We start from the raw sequence: 6,989 nt of genomic DNA on the forward strand, positions 1-6,989 counted from the left end.
GGAGGATGAAGTGCAGGCCCAGGTTGACTGTTTCATCCACAGATCTATTAGCCCGGTATGCAAACTGCAGAGGGTCCAGCAAGGGGTTTGTGATATTTTTCAGCTTGGCCGGCACAAGTCTTTCAAGATTCTTCATGACTACAGAGGTCAGTGCGACAGGCCTGTAGTCATTAAGACCAGTAATCCTTGTCTTTTTGGGTTCAGGGACAATAGTGGAGACTTTGAAGCAGGCAGGGACAGTGCAGGTTTGCAGGGACTGGCTTAAAATGTCTGTGTAGTTGGTGCCAGTTGAGCTTGAGGGTAGAGGGGGAAACATTGTCCAGTCCTGGAGATTTCCGGCTTTTCTGCTTCTGAATAGCCTCTCCACCTCCTCAATTTCTATTGTTAGTGATGGATATTACTTCCTGAGAAGTTTAAGGAGAGTCGGTTTGTCAAGGACGACTCTCTCTAACTTCTACAGGTGCACAGTTGAGAGCATGCTGACCGGTTGCATCGTGGCTTGGTTCGGCAATTTGAGCGCCCTGGAGAGGAAAAGACTACAAAAAGTAGTAAACACTGCCCAGTCCATCATCGGCTCTGACCTTCCTTCCATCGAGGGGATTTATCACAGTCGCTGCCTCAAAACGGCTGGCAGTATCATCAAGCAGGACTGTAGGTTTTCAATGCCCTCCCTCGCTTGTCCACCTAGGTTGTTCTGACCACAGGCTTAGCAGATGTTAGTTTCTGCCTGCAGGTCGGAATAAGGTGAACTAAACAATGATCCCAGAGACCCAGAGCCACCCAGGGAACAGAGCGATATGCGTTCTTGATTGAAGTGTCACCGTGAGCGAGTATTCTCTCCCCTCTGGTGGGGCAGGTAACATGAAGCCTGTACTTTGGAAGGTCACGGCTGAGATTAGCTTTGTTAAAGTCTCCCAAACAATGACAATGACCATGGAGTACGGGAAGTCACTCTCTACCCTCATTACCTAGTCAGATCTGGGTCCTAGTGGGAATGCAACTGTCCTCACAAAAGCTGACATTGTCTGTATACTCATCAAGGCTTGTGGTTGCTTTCCCTTGCACATTCCAATCAGTGCAATCAAAGCAGGACTGTAGGTTTCTGCAGTGGCTCCTTGTTTGTTTGGCACAGGAGTTGCAACAACAATCAAAGCAAAGCATTGCAACAACAATCAAATCTAAGCAACAACAATGCTTATATTTAAGATGTGCATCAGATTGCCAAAATTGCACCCTTCAGCTGATTAAAATGCATTTTATTTGCTAATATTAATAGTTACTTTCATTGCAAATACCCGAGTGTACTATTTTTCCTGTTAGATAATTTGCAACTGGTATCTATCTCTATATTACTAAAACTATAATCTTGTTTGTGCATGTCTGTCTGCCCATGTAGTCCCGGAAGTACACCAAAACGATACAGATAGGGCTACAATTTTTGGACCACCTCACTCACAATTATCCTGTGATGAGTTTCTATCAAGTTTTGTTCAGATTGATGGTATATTTTAACCATATATAACCATATAACCATATAACAATTACAGCACGTAAACAGGCCATCTCGGCCCTTCTAGTCCATGCCGAACACTTACTCTCACATAGTCCCATCTACCATTTACAAGTTATTCACATTTTTAAACTTACAAAACACCACTTTGAGGAAAATCACTAGATGTTGCAGTGGCAGTTAGCAGCTATGATGTCACAATAGGATCTCATTTACATAAACTGCCCCCCCAGCAGTGTTCCACTGGCAGTTAGCAGCTTATGATATATCATTTACATAAACTGCCCGTCAACAGTGTTCCATCCAGTGCAATGAGAGATTTGTTACATTGTTGTAAGGAGAAGGAGGGAGTGGGGGAGGGGAGGAGGAGAAATGTTATTTAAACATTGTTTTTAGTGGAGGAGTGGGATAGGGGAGAAGTGAGGAGTGGGGGAGCAGGGAGATAGAAGGAGAGGAGGGGGGTAAGGAGGGGAGAGGGGTTATGGAGGGAGGGAGTGAATGGTGGTAGGGCAAAGGAGAAGGAGGGAGAGGTGAGGGAGGGAGTGGAGGTGGGAGGAGGAGAGGGGAGAGAATAAGGAAGGTGAAGAGGAGGGGAAGGGAGTGTTGGGCGATGAGGAGAAATGAGCTGCGCCTGCGCACTTGGGGGCTATGGGTGAGTGGTGGAATATTACGTTGGGGGAAACGTGTGAGTGGAGGAATATTGCGTTAGGGGAAAGGGGCCCAACGGGTCCTACTTGGTCTAGTACATTAAATTAGGGTAAATAATTAGCTGCTTAAAAATGAATAAAATTAAATCTGGAAATGTATTAACACAATTTACTTATTTTCAATAACTACCTGGATCCTTCAAAACAACCTCAAAACCATTTCTAAAACTGAATTTACTGTATAATGCAGATTCAATAATGATTCAGGCAAACGTTCTCTAAACTCCAAATTGTCATAGATAATAGTATGATGGAAAATTGGTTCATATATTTTTGGTTATGCTGGCTTTTGTTTCCGAAATGCCAACTGAACCAAATATCAATCCATTTCAAACTAAATACCAGGTGGTGCTGTACAATGGCAGCCTCTCCAATGGTCTGTCTCATCCTGTTCATCTTTTGTTGCTTTCAGTGTGTTGTTAAATGCATGTTTTAGTGTATCTTTTGTTCTGTATTATGTGGGGGACCGGGGGAAAACCCCCCCGCCGGGGACCCCCCCCCCCCCCCACCAACCACCCCACGTTGGGGGAACAGACCCAACGGGGGTCTGCACTTGGTCTAGTAAAGTATAAAATTGAGAGTGTAAAAGGACAAAGGAAGTAAAGTCAGCTTAATTATGAAGTTAAGTTTTTAGCCGCCATTTAAAAATGCCAACCGAACCAAATATCACCCCGACTTTTCCGTAACGTATCTCCATCCGCACGATTGGACGAACATTGAGGAGTTGGCGACCTCTTGCTGGGGATCGACCTTGGGAGCTCCAACCATGGGAGCCTGCGGACTTAACATCATGGAGCGTGTGGTCACTTGGTTAGGGAGCGACTTTGGGAGCTCCAAGCAGCAGGAGCTTCGACTGCCCTGGTCACGGGAGCATCGATCGCCCCGTTGCAGATGCTTCGATTACCGCCTGCAGGAGCTTAGAGCGCCCCGACTACGGATGGTTCGACTGTCCCGACCGTGGGAGAAAAGGAGGGAAGAAGATAATATGTTATTGCTTTCAATCGCAGTGCGCTGTGGTGGATGTTTATGTTAATCTTTATGTGGTTGTGTGTCTTGGTGCTATTTTGGTTAGACTGTAGGGCAAATTAAATTCCTTGTATGGTTTTACATACTTGGCAAATAAATTAATGACAATACAATAACCATTTGAGGTAGAGATTGCGTGCAAATATCGATGAAGGAGGATTAGGAACGCTACTGGATGACTACAACTGTGTCTGGAAAAAAGTGTAAATAGGAGTGAATGAATGAAATTTGATGCATTAGAAGAGAGCAAGAAAAATCAATCTTCCATTTGCAATCCATTGCCATGGTAATCTTATGAATGTATCCGCAGTGCTGTCACTTTGAATGCAGCAGTCAGTGTAGTGAGTGGATCAATGGTAAGCCTCTTCTGCACCTTCTCCAAAGCCTCCACATCCTCCCAGTAATGGGGTGACCAGAACTGCATGCGAGTATTTATGCTTGTGACAAACGAGCTTTCACCTGAAATGCTGCTTTGCCGCTGCTTTGCTTCCAGCAGCCAGTTTTTTTTGCACATTCACACTTCCTTTTATAAAACCAGTCATAGTTTCAAGACGGCAGTGGTGGAGGGTGAAGGGGAAAGTTGGTGACTGGGAACGGTCCACAAGATCTCCCACACCATTGGAAAACATGCTAAAGTTCCGTGATCAGCTCAGGAAGCGGGACACGGCGGTCTCGATGCACGGGAGCAGAGGGACGGCTGCTGGAGGTGCTGGATAGCATACAGTGGTTACGGGGTAGTGGATGAGGGAGGCTTTACAGCAAGCACGTGAGCGAGCAGAGTGAGTGCAGCGTGCGGCAGCTGCACAGGGCGGCGATGGAAGGAGCCGACGGCATCGCGCTGAGCCAGGCCGACCCCGACTTCACCATGTCTTAGAGTGAAAAAATAAGTAATTGTGCATTTCCTCGGGCCAAGATTGGAATCTTCAGTATTTTGGAAATGGCAAGATATCTTTAGAATGTGGTGTCTCTCTGCATGCTGTCTCAGAAGAGGGTCTACTGTGCTCATGTGTGGTATGGTTTGATGTATAACATGCAGAACAAGCTTTTAACTGTATCTTTGTGCATGTGACAATAAATAAACAATCTGAACTAAACAACAGACTAATACTGCCACAACCTCTGGAAAAATACTAACCCTTAACTTTCTCATCCACTAAAGCAGATAGCCAACAAACTCTCTGGAGGACATGGATAGGATATGTTTCATATAAAATGACGAGTCCCGAATTGAAATGTAACCTTTCCATATCCTCCAGAGATGCTGCCTGACCCGCTGAGTTGCCCCAGAACTTTGTGTTCTGTGCAAGATTCCAGCATCTACAGTTCCTTGTGTCTCCTGTTACCATTTGGTGATCCTTTTAAAAGGCGGGGGGTGGGGGGGGGGGGGGGGGGGGGGGGATGTGTGGGAGACATCCACTGGATTCTCTGAGTAAATGAATTAATAGCAGTAGCTTGAACACTCAGATTGAACTGAGCAAGAAACTTCATCAGAGCATGACACATTAACTGTTGTCATGATCTGCTAAATTTGCATGCTCAGTCATGAACACACAATACAAACACAATCGCTCATTGCAATACTGCAGACAGCGACATCACTGATGGCCAATGCATCAACTGCATAACAAATCCCTACTTGTAGCATTCTCTGCGGACCCAGCTTCAAGGTGCAAAATACTTACAAGGATGGAGAAAATAAAACTTGCTTGCTTAAAGGAAAAGAGGATTGTTATCCCTGGGAACCAACACCCACTGGTTGAAGTAGAACTAACAAAGCATGGAAATAAGCCTTGGCTTAGTTTAGTTTAGAGATACAATGTTGAAAAAAGCCCTTCGGCCAACTGAGTCAGTCCGCATCAACCAGCGATCCCTGCAAACGTACACTGTCATACCCGCACCAGGGGCAACTTACAATTATACCAAACCAAAGAGCATACAAACCAGTACGTCACTCCGATGGAGAAATCCGCAGATTTAGAATCTCTGGCACTTAGACATTTCTCCATCGTAACCTCCTGAGAATGTTGCTACCAATTCTGGAGTCTTCTGCCAGAAGCATGTCCTTTGCAGCGACTTAATCAATCAACCACAGATATCGCCTAAATCTCTACTTGGACACAAAATACGAGCCATTGTTGTAATTTTAATGAAATTACAAGTGATGAATGTGGGAACAGCAGAAAGGGCCTATCCCACGAGCATGCGACCTGCATGCGGCAAGCACGACCAAACCGGAAGCAGGGGCCGCGCAGAGGTCGAGTGAGTGACGCTGCGCGCACGCCTGTCGAGGCGGTGCGTACGGCGTCGAGGTGGCTGCGGGCAGGCAGGCCGTTGCTGCGCGGAATCTTTGTACACGGTCAGTTTTTCGGAGCCCCGCGCGATGTCGGGACCAGCTCCGCACAACTCCATACGGCTCTGGCGATCAAAGTGGGACCGGCCCCGCGAGGCCGTACGGCTCAAGCGACCACGTTAGGTCGCGCTTGCCGCATGGAGTTGCATGCTCGTGGGACAGGCCCTTAAGAATTACAAACAAATGTTGATGATTCCTTGAGCTTCAACTCAACTCTATTCACAAGCACTGTTTCTTTATTTCCTTTATGCCCAAATTTTGATCAGGCTTGAGTTTATTGAATTAGCAAACATGGAACATTTGAGAGCTGCCCTGCAATGAGATTCAAATAGCCTTTTATAATCATTTCCTTGCTGGTTCCTGAACAAACAGAAACGTTATCCTCAGTTATTTTTTGTGCAAAGTCAAAAATTAAATAAACATTTTGCATTAACGCCCTGCTGGGAGTTGAACCCAGGATCTCCTGTTTACTAGACAGGCACTTTATCCAATTAAGCCACAGAGCCATCTAATAATAAGTATTTGATTACTTGAATTTCAATGCAAGATAAATTCTAATTGCAAACATCAAACATAGAAAATAAGTTTTATGTTTGCTGAACTACAATCCAGCCAGTAAAATATATTTTTATATTCTATTATTCTGGTATTATTGATAACTTATTAGAAAATGGGGCAATGTCATTTCATTTCAACCCCAAGGACTCCCATCTATTTACTTCATTATTTTTTGCATGAATATTTGGAGAGTAGCATAGGCTACATATTCATATTTTTTCTAATCAATGCAAAAAGTTGAACTCATTTAATTAACCATCGGATGCTCAACTATGGAGACAAAATAAAAACTGCAGATGCTGGAATCTTCAGCAAAACTCAAACTGCTGCAGCCACTCAGCCAGTCAGGCAGCATCTATGGAGGACAGACTATGTTTCTGTTCAGTTAGGGTTGCCAACTTTCTCACTCCCAAATAAGGGACAAAAGGTCAAAATAAGGGACAAATTCAATATGGCAATTCGTTGACCGACTCGGCCGTGACTGGATGAATGATGATTTGGCCTGGGTGCTGGACACCATACAAAGTCCAGCCGGCGGGCCAGCTGAGGAGTTTTGGCCTGCGCGATGTCGCACGCAAAGCCTGGCATCCCATGTAACCCATGAACCAATGATCGACCGGGTGGTGGTGTCGGCGGTAAGCGAAGGTCCGAAGGTCAGACAGCTGGCAGGGCCGGCGACTGACAGGGCCACGGGCGAGCGTCTGCTGCTGCACTCCATGGGCTGCACTACGTCAGGACTGGTGACGCAGGGCCATACACAGCGCTCTGACCCGGCAGTCCCCTCGACCTGAGTAGGAGCAGTCAAATACGGGACAAGGGCGGTCCCACAGGACTAACC

The 6,989-nt window shown here is 45.8% G+C and overlaps 1 non-coding gene across 1 annotated transcript; it reads right to left on the minus strand.

The window, feature by feature from the left end:
- Positions 1 to 6,025: 6,025 nt before the first annotated feature.
- On the minus strand, positions 6,026 to 6,099 carry trnat-agu (transfer RNA threonine (anticodon AGU)). The gene has a single exon. It is a non-coding gene; the product is annotated as a tRNA-Thr (tRNA).
- Between the last annotated feature and the right edge of the window lie 890 nt (positions 6,100 to 6,989).

This window comes from Leucoraja erinacea, chromosome 23, assembly GCF_028641065.1.
Source record: "Leucoraja erinacea ecotype New England chromosome 23, Leri_hhj_1, whole genome shotgun sequence".
In the NCBI taxonomy this organism is placed as follows: Eukaryota; Metazoa; Chordata; class Chondrichthyes; order Rajiformes; family Rajidae; genus Leucoraja; species Leucoraja erinaceus.